Genomic DNA, 21676 nt, shown 5'->3' with positions numbered 1-21676 from the left:
TCATTCAATTTATATTGAAAAGGATTAAAGAAAAATACACAGGATCCATGGTGAGAGAGGGAAAGGCTGAGCTGAGGTTCCATTTCCCACTAAGGGGTAACTGGTTGCAGTCTTGGAATCTGAAGAGTTGATCAAAGAGTTTGCTTCACGAAAAGCCAGGAGAAAGCCACTGCAGACTTCCTGTTTCACACTTCAGTGACAAAACACAAAGTTAAAAATGTTGAGATGAACACATAAATGTATTCCAAACCATTTTTTAATTGAAATGAAGGTTATGCACAGTTGTGAAACACAGAATTTTAAATGTCAAGTGACTGAATGTAGCAGGTCCTGAGATGTGATGTGTATGCGTGATAATTATTTGATATTTGGATTCCTGAAGTAAGTCTAAATGTAAAGATATCAGCTCAAGCTGCCAGATGAGGATCTGGCTTTCAAACATGTCAGGAAGGTTTTAGAATTTGACTGCAGGTCCCCCCTTTTTTGTGAGACTATGTCTACACTGTAGGCTTCTTTTGGAAGATTCTTTTCTGGAAGAGATCTTCCAGAAAAACTTATTTAGAAAGAGGGTGTCCACACAGCAAAAGCGTAAGGAAAAAGCGATCTGCTTTTTTGAAAGACAGCATCCACATTGATTGGACACTATGTTGCATTTAAGTTGTGATTAGTATGGACAGAGTGGCCCCCAGGGCACTTGTGATATTTCCTGGAGGCCTCTTTCTTCAAAATAACTCCCTCTTCTGAATCCACACATGCCTTTAAAAAAAAAAAAGGCAGCCTTTTCAGAAAAAGGCTTCTTCCTCGTAGAACGAGGTTTACTGCTGTCAGAAAAACCCTTCCGTTCTTTCGACTTTCTGTTTTTTTTCTGGAAAAATGCTTCATTGTGGCCCCTGTTGCATATGGCATAAGTGCATAAATAGGAATAACATAATACTAAATATTACTGTAATTGTTCTTATTTCAGTATTTGCCAGTCTTATTCTCTTGGGTTTATTAAAGTTCAATATTTAGCTCTCCCCTATGCATCTAAAGGGATCTTTATCTAGCTATTTCGAAAAACTGAAGGCAGTTGCCTCGACTGTTAGATAAGTGCTGCTAAAGTACAAGTGTTGTTTTCTGAGTACTAAAAAGAGCATTTCCAACTCCTTAATTTCTTCCCCTATGACAGCAAAAGTTACTACGTAGAATGGTTTAATTGCCTTTTGCTGACATTTACAGCTGTCTTCCAGGTGCTGCAGGGAGTGGCCCACGGACATTGTTCCTGGGGGAGCTAACAGCTATTGCAACATTTGCCTTTCCCAGAAAGTGGCACTGTAGGCAACGGTGTAAGTGTGTTGGTTTTGTGGGGCTCACAAATACTCCAACTCATATCAGCAATAGGCTATGACAAGACTGGTGCCGGATCAGCTGTTAGGGAAACTCTCTGGTGCCAGCAGAAATCACTGCAAAGAATGATGTAGATAAGCAGGGCTGTGGTGGTGTTCACTGTTACTGTGAACCTTGCCTCTCCCAGCAGGAGGTACTAGAGAGAATGACGGAGAAGTGCTGACTACCTGAGCACTCACAGAGAGTTTAGGTACAATCAGACTTCACAATTTGCTCTAATGAAGAGTGTTGGCCAAAGTTCAAAGCTACTCCTGGTCTCAACTCTTCTGCACATTACTTTAAAAATGATGTAGAAGTGTTAACTACAGAGAAGCCAAAAGCTGTCTTGATTCCATCCTTCACCAGAAGAAGTAACTGAGAAAACAGAGGAGGAGTGCTAGTTCTGCTCATAGGGTGTGTCTACCCAGTGGCGCTATTTTGGGATAACGTTTTCTGTGTCTTGACAGTGAGCCCGGTATTTCAAAATAGCTTTTAAAATAACAGGTGCGCTATCCCAATGTCTCTGTAAATCTTGTTCCATGAGGATTAAGGGATGTTTCAGAATAGCGCTCTATTTCAAAATTAACTCGAAATAAGCCACACAATTTGCGTAGCTCAAATTGCATAGCTTATTTCGAGATAAGGGTGCAGTGTAGACACACCATAGCTACTTCAGTCTCACACAGCATCACACAGACACTACTGGGAATGATGTAAAGAATGCTGACTACAGTCCATTGTCAAAGCTCCTGCAGACTCAGCCTCTCCGTGCAAGGCCACTGACACAGACGCATCAACTCAGTGAATCTGGGAGACTTCAAGAGATCCAGAATTAGCAGCAAACTCCGCTCCTGAAAACCCAAGTGCTCTGCTTGAGAGGCAGAAGGTAGAAGGAGAATGGCTGTACTCAGCCGGCATTGATTTCTCCAGCCTTTTGTCTGTGTCTGCTTTCTGTCTCGTTTAGAGGTGGTTTCTGTTACTACAAGTAGCATGAATCATGTCTCTGTTAAAAAACAGAGCTTCAATTGTCTTACATAACCCCTGGTAACTGAACGTCTAATAATAGCAAGCCATTTCCAGGTAGGGAATCTGTCTACCTCCCAGACATACACACACTCGCAGTGCCTCACTACAGGGAGGGAGTAAAGGTGATTTAAAAAAAACCATGCACTATACCTATTCTGAATTACAGGAGCTGGTGACTATTATTTTAAAATGCAGCTCATATATTAAACACCTCAGGAATGAAAATCTAATGTGAAATTCTTTCTGCAGAAACAGAGCACACAGAGAAAGCCAGTGCCTCTGAGCTTGAGACAAGTTTGAGCTGCAAAATTCGCATTTGGATCCTGATCTGAAAGCCCATGTCTTCAGAAGGCAGGCAACTTCTGAAAATATTTCATAACTGTATTATTCCAGGGGTGGGGGAAAGTTAAAACTGAGAATGTGTCACTTTGAAACAATACCATTTTTAAGGGGTACTTTTTAAAACTAAGTGCTAGAAACTCAGGAAATTCAAAAGTCTTCACCACCAATCTTCTTTCTGATCTACCCCAAACCCTCCACACTCCCACATGAAGTAGTAGAATAAGAGAACCTCACCAAGAGCCTAATTCAAAGCCCACTGAAGTTACTGTGAGTCTTTCCACAGACTTGAATATTGAGTTTTGGATCTAGCCCCAAATGACATAAGAAACTTAAATCTGCCCCTTAAAAGTATGGGGGCAGTTGTAAGATATGCCACTTCTCACCTACCATCCTTTCAACCTACATCAGGTACACAGCGATTCTTGCTGGGTGTTAGAATAGATTTACGGTAAATCCTTATACTTTGGGATTTTAATGAGAAGTGAGTTTTATTAGCTTGAGAATTAAAGAGCTGCAATTTAAACTAGGCAGGACAGTCTTTTTGTTAAAGCCCATGATTTGGGTTTTGGCACTTCTGTTTTTCCCCAGCTTCTGAAACCTGGTTAAGTTGCTTAGTTGCTCCATGCTTCATTTTCATCACATGTAAAACTGGGGTATTAAAACAAACTCCATTACTAAGGAACTCAGACTAAATTAATTCATGTTTCTATGGCACCTTTAGATTAAGGCATTGATAGACATTCAAAGTATTATTGTAACTCAAAAGTATTTTTCAGGAAGACAGTGGACAATTATATAGTGTGAATGAAATCTCACAGAAATTATAAACATTTAGACTATAAAACTAAAAAAAAAACCCATCTTGATATTTGATGTTTTGCAGGATTCTTTATCATCTGTACTTTTGTCTAATGGGACAAAACTTAGCACCTGATCTGTCATAGAGTATATTCTGGCCATCTCATTTCAAGACAGACATATTAAAATTGAAAAAAGTACAGAATCATAGAATACTGACTGAAAGGGACCTGGAGAGGTCATCGAGTCCAGTCCCCTGCCCTCATGGCAGGACCAAATACTGTCTAGACCATCCCTGACAGACATTTATCTAACCTACTCTTAAATATCTCCAGAGATGGAGATTCCACAACCTCCCTGGGGAATTTATTCCAGTGTTTGACTACCCTGACAGTTAGGAACTTTTTCCTAATGTCCAACCTAAACCTCCTTTGCTGCAGTTTAAGCCCATTGCTTCTTGTTCTATCCTCAGAGGCCAATATGAGCAAATTTTCTCCCTCCTCCTTCTGACACCCTTTTAGATACCTGAAAACTGCTATCATGTCCCCCCTCAATCTTCTCTTTTCTAAACTAAACAAACCCAATTCTTTCAGCCTTCCTTCATAGGTCATGTTCTCTAGACCTTTAATCATTCCTGTTGCTCTTCTCTGGACCCCCTCCAATTTCTCCACATCCTTCTTGAAATGCGGTGCCCAGAACTGGACACAATACTCCAATTGAGGCCTAACTAGCGCAGAGTAGAGTGGAAGAATGACTTCTCGTGTCTTGCTCACAACACACCTGTTAATGCATCCTAGAATCATGTTTACTTTCTTTGCAACAGCATCACCCTGCTGACTCATATTCAGCTTGTGGTCCACTATAACCCCTAGATCCCTTTCTGCCATACTCCTTCCTAGACAGTCACTTCCCATTCTGTATGTGTGAAACTGATTGTTCCTTCCAAGTGGAGCACTTTGCATTTGTCTTTATTAAACTTCATCCTGTTTACCTCAGACCATTTCTCCAATTTGTCCAGATCATTTTGAATTATGACCCTATCCCCCAGAGCATTCACAACCCCTCCCAGCTTGGTATCATCTACAAACTTAATAAGCGTACTTTCTATGCCAATATCTAAATCGCTGATGAAGATATTGAACAGAGCTGGTCCCAAAACAGACCCCATGCGGAACCCCACTTGTTATACCTTTCCAGCAGGATTGTGAGCCATTAATAACTACTCTCTGAGTACAGTTATCCAGCCAGTTATGCACCCACCTTATAGTAGCCCCCTCTAAGTTGTATTTGCCAAGTTTATTGATAAGAATATCATGTGAGACCGTATCAAATGCCTTACTAAAGTAGATATACCACATCCACCGCTTCTCCCTTATCTACAAGACTCGTTATCCTATCAAAGAAAGCTATCAGATTGGTTTGACATGATTTATTCTTTACAAATCCATGCTGGCTGTTCCCTATCACCTTGCCACCTTCCAAGTGTTTACAGATGATTTCCTTAAATACTTGATCCATTATCTTCCGTGGCCTCTTTCGTGGCACAGAAGTTAAACTAACTGGTCTGTAGTTTCCTGGGTTGTTCTTATTTCCCTTTTTATAAATGGGCATTATATTTGCCCTTTTCCAGTTTTCTGGAATCTCTGCTGTCTCCTATGATTTTCCAAAGATGATAGCTAGAGGCTCAGATACCTCCTCTATCAGCTCCTTGAGTATTCTAGGATGCATTTCATCAGTCCCAGGTGACTTGCTGGCATCTAACTTTTCTAGGTGATTTTTAACTTGTTCTTTTTTTATTTTATCTTCTAAACCTACCCCCTTCCCACTATCATTCGCTATGTTAGTCATTCCTTCAGACTTCTCGGTGAAGACCGAAACACAGAAGACATTAAGCATCTCTGCCATTTCCAAGTTTCCTGTTACTGTTTCTCCCACCTAACTGACCAGTGGGCCTACCCTGTCCTTGGACTTTCTCTTGCTTCTAATGTATTTATAAAAAGTCTTCTTGGTTTAGAAGTTAAGATCAACTGTTTAGGGTAAAAATTTGCATGTAACAAGTTTCTTAGCTGGCTTTTTTGTTTATTTTAATTTAGTAACTTACTTTGATCTGTTTTTATTTGCAACTACTTAAATCCTACTTTTTATACTAAATTAAAACATTATTGTCTATTATCAAGCACAGTATAAATAATTTTTATCCGGGGGGAGGGGAAGAACCACCGTGCATATGTCTTTTTTGTTGATAAAGAGGACTGACCTTATGATCTTCTCTATATAAAGTTTTACACAGACGGATTTATTTAGGGGTTTGGTCTCTTTTAGGACTTGAGCCCATATAGCTGAGCCCTCCCAGAGCTGAACTGGTTCACTGTCTGTGTTGTTCTGGAGGGAGGAGGTGACCTCAACTCTATGCCTTGGCTGGAGAAAAACAGTATGCTTCTGGCTCAGCAGGACGAGGTGGGAGGGAAGCACCAGAGGGCAGGAAGGTGGGTCTCAGTGGCTAGATCAACACACTAAGGGACAACCCCGAAGGGATTTCTGTGATCCAACGTGTCACAAGGGGTACACAGCAGCTTCCATATGAGGAGAGATTTAGAAGACTAGAACAGTTTAGTTAAGAAAACAGATAAATATGGTGGAGGTCTATAAAATCATAATTACGTAAACAAAATAAATAGTGTTATTTACCCCTCCATACCACACATGAACCAGAGGTCACCCAATGAAATCAACAGACAGCAGGTTTAAAACAAACAAAAGGAAGTACTTCACACAACACAGAGACAGCCTATGGAACCCATTGCCAAGGATGTGGTGAAGGCCAACACTATAACTGTATTCAAAAAAGGATTAGGTAAGTTCATGGAGGTTAGATCCAGTTACAAGCCAAAATGGTCAGGAGTGCAACCACATGTTCTGGGTGATCTCTGACAGATGCTTGGAGAGGCAACAGGATGATGATTGGCCTTGTCTAGATAGATCTTTGGACTGACCCAGTATGGTGGTTTTAAGTTCTTATTGCATAATAATGCCCCGCAGAGAACAAATTCTTGAAGTTTTTACCCTGACATGACATTAGACTATCTTGGATCTCCAAAATGAACTCAGATCCTGATCATCCCAAATTGCTATATTGTGACATGTTTAAAATGGGTCTGAGCAATGAATTTTGGAAGTAGATTTGAACTTTCCTAAAGTTCAGGGCTGCTCAGATCTGGACTTTCAATTTACACTTATCCCTGTTGTGTACTGCTGGCTTACAGCAAGTGGTCAATTTAATTGAGGACCTATTGAGGAAAATGGTCAGTTACAACGGTTATTTCTCATCTTAATTATTTCCTTAGCCATGACTATGTTTCCAACAAGTCTGTCACTCTTAAACATTGGAGAAATGATGAGGCCCAGTGTACAAGGTACCAAACTAACTACACATCAGGTGATTCTGTTTTATTCCAAATTATGTCAGTGACTCATTGTATGACTATGGGAAAAACAATTCTCCCTGGAGATAATGCTACCTACCTGCTTTGGGACCTGTGGATTATATCTAACTGTCAGGGTGGTTAAACACTGGAATAAACTGCCTAAGGAGTTTGTGGAATCTCCATCATTTGAGATACAGGCAGTCTCCGGGTTACGTACAATATAGGAACTGTAGGTTTGTTCTTAAGTTGAATTTGTATGTAAGTCGGAACTGGTACATATTGTAGGGGAAACTCTAGCCAAACATTTCTCCAGAGCTCAGTTTTATTCTCCCACACCTCACTTCCCTCAGTTCTTTATTCTCAAGCTGAGGTGTCTGCTGAGAAAAGCCGCTCCGCGTCTCCCTGCTCTGCTGGGGGGGAGGGGGAGGGAGGCGCTAGCTTCGTGTCTCCCTGGTCTGCTGGGGGGAAGCAGCTAGTGCGGGGTTGCCTCACCCCGTTTGTAAGTAGGGATCCGATGTAAGTCGGATCCATGTAACCTGGGGACTGCCTGTATTTAAGAGCAGGTTGGATGGTCATCTACCAGGGATGGTCTAGATGGTGCTTAGTCCTGCTGTAAGGGCAGGGGACTGGACTTGGTGACCTTCCGAGTTCCCTTCCAGTTCTAGTATTCTATGATTTTATGATTTGGGATATAATAAGTGTTGTTATTGTGAAAACAAGGTGGTTCTGGAGTTATCAAAAGCATTTGAAATAGGGCTGAGCCTGAACCCAAATTTTTTTAGGGGTGTTTGAAATTAAGATATGGTTCAAAAACTTCCATGGGACCAATCTCTCTTAGAAATATTTTATGCAACAAATACCCTTATTTTTCATTTGATGACAAAAAGGAGACCAAATGTATTTTATATCCAAAGACCATTGCTGGCCCGAAACAAAAAATGTCAAACTAAAGGATTTCAACAAAGGTTTTAAGGATCATTAACACAGCTTCTTAAAACTGCAGGCAAAACCATCACTACCATCCTGGTAGCATTGCTAGTGCAATGCTACAATATGTAGCAATGCCACTGACTCAAATGTTTGCTCAAGCACATTAGCACCAGGGGAAATGAAAGAAAATGGAGCAGGTTTTTCTCTTTCAGTCTTTGGCTGTGCATGGGTTCCACAGAACCAGCCAAAGGCAGGCTAGTTACCCTGTGCATGGGTATGTGCGCACATGTGCAACCTTTAGAGACTTCAGCATGTTTTTGGTGGCACCGATGTGCACTGCAGCAACTACAGTAATAAAGTCACTGTTCTTGTGGAGGACTAAATCCTTCCTCCCTGTACAAAGCTGAAGTAAATGTACAAACCTGCTGCCTTGGAGAGAGTTGTGACTTAGGGTAGAGGGCAGGAGGGTGCAGAGAGTTTGGATTGTGACCTGGGGTAGAAGATTGAGGTACAGGTTCCAGGAGTGGGTATGGGTGCAGGAGAGGATTCTGGCCCGGGGGAGGGGCACAGAAAGGGATGCAGGGGCTGGGAGGGAGTTGGGTGTGGGAGGTGGTGGGGTGCCAGAGGCAGGTTCTGGCTGGGAGGTGCTTACCTAAGCAGCCCTCTCAAGCAGACTTCCTAGCTGGCTGTTCCATGTGGCTCTCTGTGCAGAGGGGGCAAGGAGTGACAGGGGGACTTTGTGTGCTGCTCCCGCCCCCAACAAAATCTCTTAGCTCCTATTGGCTGGAAACTGTGGTTTGAATGGCACTGCTCCATATTGGGAGTGGGCCATGGGTTGGATTAGAAGGTTTGGTGGGCTAGATCTGGCTCATAGGCCATATCTTGCCCACGCGTACTCTACAGTTATTTCCTTTCTCCCTGAAACACACTGCCCTCCCCCTCTCTCACACCCAAACCCCTCTGTTTAATCACAGATCTTCTTGCCATGTCCTGCCTCTGTCCCCATTCCTTTATGCTATGGATGGTGCGCCTGCAGATGGCAGCCCTCCAGTATGCAAGCAATTCAGACACACTTCCTATAAAAACTCTTTGAAGTCTGTTCTTCTCTTTCCTGATCTACAGATCTATTTCAAAACTAGGGGTGCATCTACACAGCAGGGCTTAGCTCAAAATAAGCTACGCACTTATTTCAAAATAGAGTACTCTTCCTCTGGGTTCCTTTACTCCTCATACAATGAAGCTTACAGGAGTCGGAGTAAGAAGTCCTCCAGCTTGACAGTATTTTGACACTATTTCAAAATAACTGCCTGCTGTATAGACACAGACTAAGTTATTTCGGAATAGTGCTAGTTATTTCGAAATAGCGTTGCAGTGTAGACATACCCTAGGTTTCTATTACTGCCTATTACATATTCTACACATCTGTAAAAAAAGCCGAAAACTGGGCATAGCAAAACACCGCTGAAGTGGCTCACTAAAATCTGTAATCCAGGAAGGGAGTGGACAATGTTAATTCCTGGGCAGATCCGAATCCATTAGAAGTGTCAAGCAGTTTAGGATTCACTCAGAGAAGTGATTTATTTCACATCTTAAAAAAACCTAAATAACAGCCTTCCCTTAAAAAGTGGAGATGTAGTGAGGACTGATGAAAGCTAATCAGCAATAACTGACTTTCATGTAGCCAACCAAATGCTGCCCTCAGCTACAGCAATGCAACCTTGTTAATTGGCCTGGATGGGAATAACTGAAGTAAAAAATTGGGCTAGTAACTTAATTTGTAGTAAAAAAAACAAAATGCATAAAAACAGTGCTTTGTTGCACTAGTCTTCACTGTAAAAACTTGAAGGATCCAAACAAGGAAAAATTCCCCAAAAGCATGCTGGGCTGTAACTGCAGATGACTTCTATTATGTAGACATGGTCACAGGATTGCATTATTGCCCTGAGGCAAGGAGTGTTCCTTTTCCATAGCTCCTGAAAGAAACTTTTCTCCACATGTCAGGCAGTGACACATTCAGGGGTTGGTCACTGTGCTACTGCTTAAAAGTTAGAGAGAAAGATGCAGGAAAGAAGCTTATTGAAGCCTGAGTGTGGCCATGAGTTTCTGAATCTATAACACTAATTTGGGAATAACAGGGTTAATCTCAAAGCTGATCACAGCATTATGTCCAGGATGTATTCTCCTAGATAGCTCGGCACACACAAGTCCCTAGTGCACCCTGACAATTTTTCTTTCGATTGAAGGTAGTACAGAAAATTGTCACAAGCAACATAGTGAAGGGTTAACAGAAGTTAGACTCGAGTTTACAGAGCCATCTGAACTGGCTTCAAGTAGACGTGAAACATCAATGCATCTGGAAAATGGAACTTGCCATAGACTGTTCTTTACCATCTGGTCTCAAGAACATTTTCTGCTTGGGAGTTGCATAAGCAATGAAAAAAAGCACACAAACAACTTCCTGTACCATGTTTTCGGTCACTTATAATGACGCATTACAAAGTAAATCAGCTAAATATGTGCAACTGTGTCTCAGTCCAGATGACAACATGTATTATATAACAGCAATCCCTGACAGAGAGAGACTTAATATAAGAGATTAGGACACAGAGCATACCCAGGGTAAATACTCTGTGTGTGCAAGGCTTGGGGGCAAGCTTTGCTTCCATCTCAAAAACCCCAAATCCATTCTAGAAGCCCGAATAGTGAGGGGACACACTTCGTTGTTACAAATTAAAACAATATGACTTGTTGCTTCTGTGCTCTGAAATGGAGTTTAACTGTCAGCTTTGGGTTTGTTTGTTTGTTTGTTTAAAGCTGATTTAACACATTTTAGATTCAAAATGGATTTTAACCAAAATTAATTCCTTTAAAGATATGTCACTTGCTTGGGCTGGTTCTTATCTTTTGAGAGACTATGGCCAGATTCACCCCTTTCAGGGTCTCTAACAAGAGTAAACTCACAGAAAAGAACTGCCATAAAACAGAGCAATATTGTCCATCTATCTAAACTGGTAAAAGGTGATGTCTAATTGTGTAGCTTACAGCAGCACAGTTGTGTCGCTACAGTTATGCTGTTGTAACATACACAACTGTAGCTGCTGTTTGCTGGCAGGAGAGAGCTCTCCTGAGGACAACACAAAACCACCACCACCAACAGGCAGTAGCTTTGTGGATGGGAGAGGTGTCTGCAGCTAACAAAGTGCTGCACACACTGGCATTTTTTGTTATTAAACCTTTTGTTGGTCAGTTTTGTTGGTTATTAAACTTCACCCTATTTACCTCAGACCATTTCTCCAGTTTGTCCAGATCATTTTGAATTGTGACCCTATCCTCCAAAGCAGTTGCAACTCCTCCCAGCTTCATATAATCTATAAACTTAATAAAGTATACTCTCTATGGCCAATATCTAAATCATTGATGTAGATATTCAACAGAACCAGTCCCAAAACAGACCTCTGTGGAATCCCACTTGTTATGCCCTTCCAGCAGGATTGTGAACCATTAATAACTACTCTCTGAGAATGGTTATTCAGCCAGGTATGCACCCACCTTATATTAGCCCCATCTAAGTTATATTTGTCTAGTTTATTAGTAAGAATATCATGCAAGACCATATCAAATGCCTTGAGAAGTATGGAAAAAGTCACTGCTGAAGCCATACCCTCAGGCCTAAGGACCACATGATGAAAAGAGGAAACTGATTTATCAATCCAATGTCTACAGCAGTCAAAAGCAGCCCGAGGTTACTTCTCTTCCCTCAGCCTACTCCACTTTTGTTTTTAAATGGCTCATCCAACAGCAGCAAGGCTTCAGGTTAGTACAAACTGTTGTGAGATTTCACCTGAAATCAACCAGGTATGCAACTCATGCAGATCACCTCTGTATGATGGGAACATTACTAATAGCCACTTCATTTACAACAAAGTCTGAACTGCATCCACCCTTCTCCCCTGCCTATTCTACCGGCTCTAGAACACAAACACCTCTTTCCCTATCTCTAATATTTAACCACCACTCATCTGAAAGATTCTAGCGTAAATGCACCTCTTATTTACAAGGGTATCTCTCATGTTGATTTTAGTAGGTGGTGCATTCATGTAAATAAAAACAGGAAGACTAATGATCAAATAATTTTCTCACATCTCTGTTTGCACTTTCACAGTGTGGTTACATTGATTTGTGTCTCATAAGTAGACGTTTCCTTTCTTGGTTACAAATCAATGTTATAGACCAAGGCTGACTGCACATTTTCCCCCTCCTTCTTGCTTGTGTGAAAAAACAAAGTGTGGTTTCAATTCTGCTTGCTTTATACATATGAACTTTCTTAATCAACCGTACCAAAAAAAAAAAAAAAAAAAAAAAAAAAGGCTGAAATTCCAGCTCTCCCTTCAAAAACAGGAAATGTCTTTGCTTACATTTCTAATTACTGAAATGCTTTATGGTATGATAAACACCTTTATCATTCTGGTCCTGCCACTGCTTTGTTAACCTAGTTATAATCCTCTCCTTCAGACATCACAAGATTTCCCATAGTCGCCCACAGTGATATCACAGACAGCTATGACTTCATGTTGTGAGTAACGAAAAAGTAGGCAAAGGTTTTGGTCTGCAGCAGGATTGAGCTGCCATACAAATCTCCCAAGAAAAAAGGGAAAAAAGGATTTTCAGTTGGTTACAGAGAGGCAATGAGATTTCTGACTAGTGTATGAAAATATAACACTGAAGATAGCTAGGTATTTTATTACAAGTGGATAAGCACAAAAAAGAAAAGGATCAACAAGAAAACAGAATAATCAATCAGAATGTACCAAGCAAAGTAAGCTATGGGTGAAAATGCAGAGCAGCACACTTTAATTTGCATACAGTAAAAGAGCTATGCACATCTTTTTTTCAACCTCAAAAAGCCCTGATCAGGTTTGATTTGAAACAGTTTAGGCATGTCTTAAAGTTCTGCTAGTTTAGTAGAAAATACGTCTGCCAACAAAATAGCAGCTCTAATACAGAAGAAATAATCAAAAATAAGTTTTTAAAACAAAAACATTATTCCATCTTTGTTATAATTATTATCCAACAGAATATTCACCAAAGAAAGGGAAGCATGATCTAATGGTTGAAGTACATGGAAAGGAGTCATGAGATCTGCATTCTGTTCCCAGCTCTGCCACTCAGGCTATACATGGCTCTGTCCTTCTCCTCAGCTTTCCCATCTGGAAAATCAGGATAATACATATACTGACATATTCATTAATGCCTTGACCTGCTTGTGTGGAAGGTACTATAGAAGAATGTCAGAGAAGGAATGACGAGATGAGGGAGATGCTAAACACCCCCCTCCCAATTCACCACCAATCAGAATCCATAATACTAACTGCCTCTTGGGAAGCAGGCAAGGACATCAGACCACTTCTTGCCCTGGATGTCATCTTTTTCAATGATTCTCATATTACAGTGGTGGATGTGGTACAAAAAACTAGATAGAATAAACATGTAGAATGGGATAAGACACAGATAAATAGAGATTGGGATAGAGCCACTAGGCTACAGTATAGGTCTAAATAACAACCTCACTGTGTATAGGTCTAAATAACAGCCAAAGATGTAAGGCAGACAACAATCAGATCTACAGAATCTTCATATGTGTTGAGAAGCTTTGTCTGGGTTATCTGTTGGTTTGTTTTAAACCAACTTCAATTATGACTGTAGAGACTCAAATAAAATCGGTATCTGATTAGGACTGCCAAGCATCCAGTTTTTTATAAGAAAGCCTGGTTGAAAAGGGACCCTGGCAGTTCCGGTAAGCACTGTTGACCGAGTAACTAAAAGTCCTGTCAGTGGCACAGTGGCATGCCTAGCTCTTAGGTACAGAGGCTGCCTGGCTCTGTAGGTCCTATTAGCTGGAAACTGTGGACAACCGGAGCTATGGGGATGGTTCCTGCAGACACAGGCAGTGCAAAGAGCCCCCTTGTCCTTCCACCTAGGAGCCAGATATGCTGACCGCTTCCGGGAGCTGCCCAGTGCTGCCCTGACAGACTCTGCATCCCTACCCATGAAATCTCTTGCACCCCAACCGCCCACCTCACGTTGGTAACCCCTGATACATCCTAACTCCCTCCCAAGCCCACGCCCCAACCTCCTGCCCCAGGTTGGTACCCCCTCCTGTACCACAAGCCCCTTATCCTCAGCTCTACCCCAAAGCCCTTACCCACTCCCAGAGTCCAACTTGCTGCCCCAACCAAGAATATCCTCCCATACTATGAACCCCTCAGCTTCAGCCCAGATCCCCCTCCTGCATCCAAACCCTTCATCCCTGATCTCACCCTAAAGCCTACACCCCAAGCTGGAGGCCTCACCCCCTCCGACATCCTAGCACCTTGCCCCAGGGTACGGGTGGGAAAGAATGAACAACAGTGTGAGGGGGTCCGGGAGTGACCTGGGAGAGAGCCTCTGAGAAGAGGAAGAGCCCCAGGAGAAGGAGCAGGAGTGTTCAGTTTTGCTTGATTAGAAATTTGGCAATCCTGTATCTGAATCCAAACTTCTTCAGAGTTCAGATGTATGTGGATATGGGGTTTTGTTTCTGTCCACTCTTTATTTAGGTGGAAGTCATCCATCTGGTTTCAACTCCTCCAGAAGTTCAGGAGGGAGAAGTCGTCTGGAGCCCACATTTTGCTACAGACCCCCATGTCACTCTCCTGAGGGGACTACCCTTGGATATGCAAGATACCACACTTACCATAACATTACAAACAGCTGCACTTGATTGAGTTTAGTAGGAGCTGTATGGCTAACTGAATGCAACTCTGATATACATGGGGAAAAGTGGTGTAAAACCCAGTCCATGCGAGTTTTTTTCAGGACATAAGTGTAGCTGAGCCATTAGATAACAGTGACCATAACAATAGCCACACAGGGAGATCATACCAAAAGTTCAGTGACAAACTGAAGAAAGGGGAATTTAAACAAGAGGGTTTCAATCAGAAGTGGCCTGAAGGAAAAATTAAGTTCAGTTCCATAGAAACAGCATGGAGATTGCCAAATAAACTTGAATAAGACCCCCAGATGGTGGCAATAGTCCAAACAAAACACAAAAAAGTCTAGAAAAATTTGCACCATTAAAAAATTGAGCAATCACATCACTTGAACAGTAAGGTACAGTAACAGTCGTTATATGATTCAGCAGTGACATCACCTGGAATGCTACATTGATTTCTGGGCACTGCCTCATCAGAGTGATAGAAGAGAGTTCAGAGAAAAGCCACATACATGAATTAGGTGCTGGAAGGACTGACTTAGTAGCTGACATTAATAGCTCAATCTGTATAGCTTCCGGTTAAGTGATGGTGATTAACAGGGGAGAGACATGATAACAGTCTATATGTAGCTGAAAGGTGTAGATACCAAAAAAGGAGAGGAGTTTCTTAGAACACTACAAAAGATGTAGATATAAAATTAAGGGTTGGAAAATTTAGGTTGACAACAAAATATACTAGGCTGTTGAACAGTCTCTTAAGGAAAGAGATAGTAGCTCCTTCCCCTTTTAAAACTAGTTTGGAAAAAGCATTAGCGCTGTGATGCAGAGAACAATCCTGCCCTGGATCCTGCAGGGAGATAGATTTGCTGGGAAGGATCTGACATGACAGTTTTTACAATTCCATGACAGTAAGGTACAAGACTTTCTGGTCAAAACCCTGATTTGTTTTAAAAATATAGAAACGCACAAAACAAACTTCAGCAGACAAAATGATGACTAGTCAGAAGGAGACTAAATTAATGCTCCATTGAATTAGTCCCAGGTGGCACTGTAAAGAGACTGACGAATAAGCAGTGGGAAACTGTGTTCTGAGGGCATGGGGGAAATGGGCCTTTTCAACACAGTCTTTCCTCACTACATCACCTCTCTAGTGGAGCAGGATAATGGCTAGGGTGAATGGAGAGATACTGCTATGGAACAAGGATCAGATGTAACTATGAGTGGGGGCAAGTGACTCCACAGGGGGCAAATGGCCTTCTGAATCCTGGTAAGTGGCCCATTGAGGGAATAACTTGTGTCACTGCATTCAGCAGATATTTTAAACTCTGCAAACCGGGCCCTGCAAAGAAAGTCAAAACTTCCAGTGACATCAAGAGGAGCAGGAGCAAACTACAACAGAGAGGTCAATCTACATTAGTAAGGTAATTGTGAAAGGGAAAAACAACTCTCTCCCTAACTGAGGCATTTCTCAGGGTACTATTTAAGGAGGTATCTGAGAAATGTATGGTTCATCACTGCCCTCATGCCCCATGTGCAAACAAAGTAAAAAAGTTAATTTACATCAAAAAGTTTATTTATATCAACAGGTGAATATTTTTCTTACCCCAGGGTTCTGATCAACCTGCCCATCCCTGCAATCCTTCCCCCTAGGGCACAGCTGTTGTGACTGAAAGCTGATAGCATCTTTAAACATTTGAGCAGAGAATTACAAAACTCACTAGTGACTGTAGCAGTTTGAAAATAATATAGTTTTTCACCATTTTAATAATATTCAGAACAACTGTGAAAAGCACAAAGTGTTTTTCAGTTTTATTTACTAAGGTTTATAAAATTTAACCTATCCAAAAACACCTAGGCACAGATATAAGTTAAACCAAAAACTCAAATACAAAAAAGAGACTGGCCCACTGTTACCACTAAAACATTCCCAGGCCACAGAAACCAAACCCTCCCTTCTTCCCTCAATTCACTCACCCTCTCTTCAGTTCAGTCTCTCAGAAAAAGCTTGGGAAATAGATAGTCTTTTTCACTGAAAGTCAACAAACTTTGGCTCTCCCAAACCAAGAGAGGAAAATGAATGTCAGAGCTGATCATTCACCAAAGAGACACTACAGAATGACACTACAGGAATGCCAAGCACCCCCATCATTTGCTAAGTAAAAGCACCAGGAGAGTGTTAAATATGTAGGTCCCACACCCTCCACACTCAAAACCCCATCTCCAATGAACTCCCCACACCTGGACAACCCTGATGAGTCACCTGTAGCCCCTCCACCCCACCTAGCCCCACTCCCCCAACATCCAGACACTCCTGCTCAGGCACATGTAGACTCTTCCTGCCAAGCTCCAACCACTTCCCCCTGGATCCTCCTGCTGAGTCCCATTCCCCCCCTGCACCTGGTACCCTCCCCAATAAGCCCCTAAGCATCCAGATCCTTTGGTTTCCAAACCCAGATCCTCACTGAGCTGCCTAAATCCAAACTGCCCCACACAGAACCCTCTCACAACACATCGGGATTTCCCCCAACCCTAAGTCCTTCCACACTTAGATCCAGAGCTTGCTCACTCCACATCTGGCTGGGGGCCAGGGTTGGGTGTGCGTGTGAGACTCTGCTCCTCTTCCTTACTACCTTGGTGTACCTGGCATGGAGGGGGAGGGCCCCATGTATTTCTGGAGAAGACCTGCTCCTTACACTTGTCAGGGCTGAATGCAGCCTCACTGCCTAAACTCTGTTGTGGATAGGTGTTGCAGAGTGATCCCACCTCTGAGCAGCCAGCAGTCTGAGCTCCCCACTGCCATGCTGGAACGTCCACATTTATGTATTGACAAAATATGCAGAATTTTAAAATATGCAAAACATGTTTTGGCAGAGAACTCTTAATCCTGCAGGACAGAGTTCCCTTAGGAATAATCAGATCTAAATGCAAAGTTAGGACCTTTTAACATGACCCCCCCCCATGATATTACCAGATTGGGTTGACAATCTTACACAAAAAAGCCTCATCAGACAGAAACAATGCAGCACACGCCTATCCTACCACCATTGTGGGGCTACACAACAATAATGCCAGCAAAGAGCTGTACCTCCAGTGCACTAGCAATTTGGGTGCATCTACTGCTAGTAGTAACAGATGCTACAATAAGAAAACCCAGCTACCAGAGTGGAAGGATTAATAGGATATTAACGTGACACCTCATTTGTGGCTATTTAAATGCTAACAGGGAGTTATCCAACACACAAACTTAGAGTGCGAACCACGGATCTTAATTATGAAACATCTGGGGCCAAATTCTGCCCTGTGGATATGCACAAAGTGATTCTGCTGAAACTAATGGGAGGCCCGTGAACCATGTGGAAGGGCTATGCCTTGCTGTAGAAAAGAACTATTTTAACACTCAAGTAGAAGGTTAATTTTTACCAAAGACCTCATTTAAAAAAAAAGCCAAACATCCTTTCTTCTTTTTTAAAATAATCATCACCTAAACTCCTGGGTTGATCAGGCATGCCCTGATTTGCATTCTTCACTAATGTCCTTGAAAAACTTTAAATTTTTAAACTTTTAAAGCCTATCCTACCACCATTGTGGGGCTGCACAATAATAAAGCCAGCAAAGAGCTGCACCTCCGGTGCACTAGCAATTTGGGTGCATCTACTGCTAGTAGTAACAGATGCTACCACAGGAAAACCCAGTTTGTTGAATGAATGTTCTGTGAAATCTGGCAGATTTTGCCCAGGGTTTTCTATTGACCCTACTTTCAAATTTCTTTTTGACATTCTTCTGATGCACCTTTTCCCATCCAGAGGGCTTTTTATGGTCCAAAGATATTTTCTGCTCAGGCAAAGCAATTTTTCTCCTCCTTCCCACCTCCTAGAAGAATATTCCAGGGCAGATCAGGAATATGGACACAGCAACTCTTGCCTCACTGCTAACAGATCTGTTCGATTCCAAATCTTCTAGGCAGAAGTAGGTAAACACAAATTTTATTTTAATAGCTCAGTTACTGTTAAGTGAGCATCTGACCAAGTTAAAAAAAATAAACCTATTGCGGGTGTGTGTGGGGGTGGGGTGGGGGATAAGAGTCATTATATTTTGCTTCAGTTTGAATTTTGCCACGAGGACTTAGTCCCAGTGAGATTTTGGTTTCCAGCAAATTCAGAAAGCATTTCCCACTGCTTTGCCCCTTTATGACCATGCAAAATGACTGAAAAATATTCCTATTGGTGTTAGAACATTCTGATTTCTGGTTTGGTGACATCATACACCCATTTTGAACTAGTGACAGTAACTCCACAAAGCAATCAAGAATCAGGCCCATTATGTTCTTTGCTACATTTTAGAGGCAAGTCACCACAACTGTTAGTGGGTAGGGTTGCCAGATGGTTTCAACAAAAATACCGGACACACTTGACGTTACATCAAAATCTACATTACATCTTATTTAGAAAATACTGGACATTTCTATTTTCTCAATTTGTTTCCTGAACAGAAAGCTCAAATACTGGACTGTTCGGTTCAAAACTGGACACCTGGCAACCCTATCAGTAGGGCAGGAGGGGCAGGCAATGACAACACAGGAGAAACTGACTCTTCCTACTCTGGTGCCGAAATACCAACCCAGCACAGTCTGCAGCTACCCAGAATTGTGATTGCAGGGATAGTCCTGCTCAGCTCCCAGCTGCAGAATGCTCAGTGTGGACAAGATCTCCAGAGATCGAGACTAGCATATCTCTACTGAACATCGGTAACAGTGATTTTTCAGAGGCTTATAGCTTGGACAAATGTGGACAGATTTTCACCAGGATGCAAAAAGGAAGGTTACCTCATGACCAAATTTCAAGTCCTTACTTCAAAGCATGGGGGTGTTACAGCCATTCAAAGAAAAAGTTACCAGAATATTTTAACATGGGCAAAACCCCTTATTTTTTCCCTAGCTTCATTTCTGGATATGACTTAACAGCTTTGGATGAAAATTTCCACAACAACTCAGTCTAAATAACATATGCAGTATAGAAAAATTCAACCCAAATGTTTAAAATTTGGCAACGTTATAAGCAACTTAAAACAGGTCTTCTAATGAGAAATGGGCCAACTTAACAACTGGCACCGTTACCAGCCCCACCCATAACCCAGAAAAAATTCTGCCCCTCAGCCACACACACACTACAATATATGCATTAGCATTTAACGAAGTGCTCTATTTTAACCTTGATTTGTAGGCTTTTAGTCAGGAAACTCTCATTAGCATTAATGTATGCTGTTAAGAATATAAGGTGGGATTTTTCAAAAGCAGCTACCTGAGTTAGGAGCACCCGTCCTGTTTTATTTCAATGAGATTTGTGCATCTATTTCAGTTAGGCAGTTTTCAAAATCAGCCCCATATCTTTTAGAATGGATATTTTTATGAATGAATGCATTATAAATGTACCTGGTTGCTTCACCTCATTTTTCCCTTTTCCTTTTCTTACCATTTGGCTGCCCCTTACTCATCTTTTGTCCTTTAACATTCCACTTATTTGCTGTACTCAGATTTACTTACTTTATGATAATCATCTAAATTTATTTTCTTGCATTTTCTGTCCATGTCACCCATCAGGGTAACATGTAAGTGCAGGGTCACAATTTTTGTTTACCTTTAGCTTGCCTTTATTATGATAAACTCTCTCAGCCTTACTCCCACAATTTCAGTTAACTCTTATTTCCTAATCTCAGTTCATACCAAGCACAGAGGGGAATTAAATACTTACAGAAGCAATGCTGGCTGTCAGAGATTGATTGACAGCAAGCACAGCATCTGCAAGTGCCAAGATGCTACAGCGTATACAATGAGGTGAGACCTCTGTGCACAATATGCCTTCCTTGATTGGATAGACATTTTGAGTGTGACTGCTGATCATTGTTAGCCCAATGACTCCCTACATCCTCCTTCACTTCCTTCTTCCAGGCTGTCAGTCTGGTAAGCTCAGGAGAAATCACAGGTTTTCTTACTGGGTTTCTGCCTGCACAGAAGAGAAACCTAAATTCAGGCCAGATCTGTAACAATGATGAAGAAGCTACCACACAGATTCCAACCCTAATTACTATAAGTAAGTAAGTAAGTAAGGAAAGGGAAAGGGAAAAGGAAAAGAAAAGAAAAAGATTATTTGCAAAAATGTACAAACATTCCCTAAAGTCACACATTATTTTACCCATGGTTAATGTATTTCACATGTAACAAACACTCTTGAGGGCACATAAGACTCAGATGGTCCTATAACTAGCTTAGCAGAGGGAATCCATGCTAGCTTCAAAGATGTCAGACTGGAGATCACCGTTGGGGCTAAGTGGCCCTGTTCAATCTTCTTGACTGCTGCCTGCATGGATGTTTGGGAGGCATCATGCAACTCATTCCAAGGATACTTCCTTAGTGAATCTGTGACTGCCTCTGGTAAAGGGAAGGAATGTCCAGCAATATGGTCTGCCCTGAAGGAGTTTTTCTATGCTCAGGATGAGTAGCTGGGGAATTCAGCCAGGATATGCAGCTGCAACAGGCTGTGACACTGACTCTGTAGATGTAACATTTCCTTGGGTTTAACTAGAATAGGATGGGCCTTTGGCAGGTCATTTTTCAGCAAAGTGAGGATAAAAGTTATCTAAGTCTTACACAGCTCTAAAGCTCTTGAACAGTGATGTCTCTGGTGTTCTGATAGAAGGCAGAAGACACAGACAGTGAATCTCCTTAGTTTATGAGTGCTTTTATGGATACCCTTAGCTTACATAGCTCAATACCTCGTGACTACTGCAATAACAAAGAGTTGCTTTTTTTTTGCTATTTTTTCCAGGGCTCATGGGAAGCTTATTTTGCATACACTGAGAGTGTTTGCCTGATAAATCGCACGTACTATATGTCTGTCTGGCACAAATGAGAGCAATTTGTCCTCTCATTTACAACAGTCTATTTATAGTGGTACTTACATGACTGACCCATGGACTCATGGACTTCCTGTTCCCTCACAAACACTGAAACAGAGGTTTTCCACTGAGGGTGGTCACAAGGACCACA

At 41.7% G+C, this 21676-nt stretch overlaps 1 protein-coding gene across 35 annotated transcripts in view; it reads right to left on the bottom strand.

Moving 5' to 3' along the window:
* ZBTB20 (zinc finger and BTB domain containing 20) overlaps positions 1 to 21676 on the bottom strand; it is a 715034-nt gene that overhangs the window by 65194 nt on the left and 628164 nt on the right. The window lies entirely within an intron of this gene.

This window comes from Pelodiscus sinensis, chromosome 1, assembly GCF_052426305.1.
Source record: "Pelodiscus sinensis isolate ZL-2025 chromosome 1, ASM5242630v1, whole genome shotgun sequence".
NCBI classification, from domain to species: domain Eukaryota; kingdom Metazoa; phylum Chordata; order Testudines; family Trionychidae; genus Pelodiscus; species Pelodiscus sinensis.
This window is presented reverse-complemented; position numbering and strand designations above follow the sequence as displayed.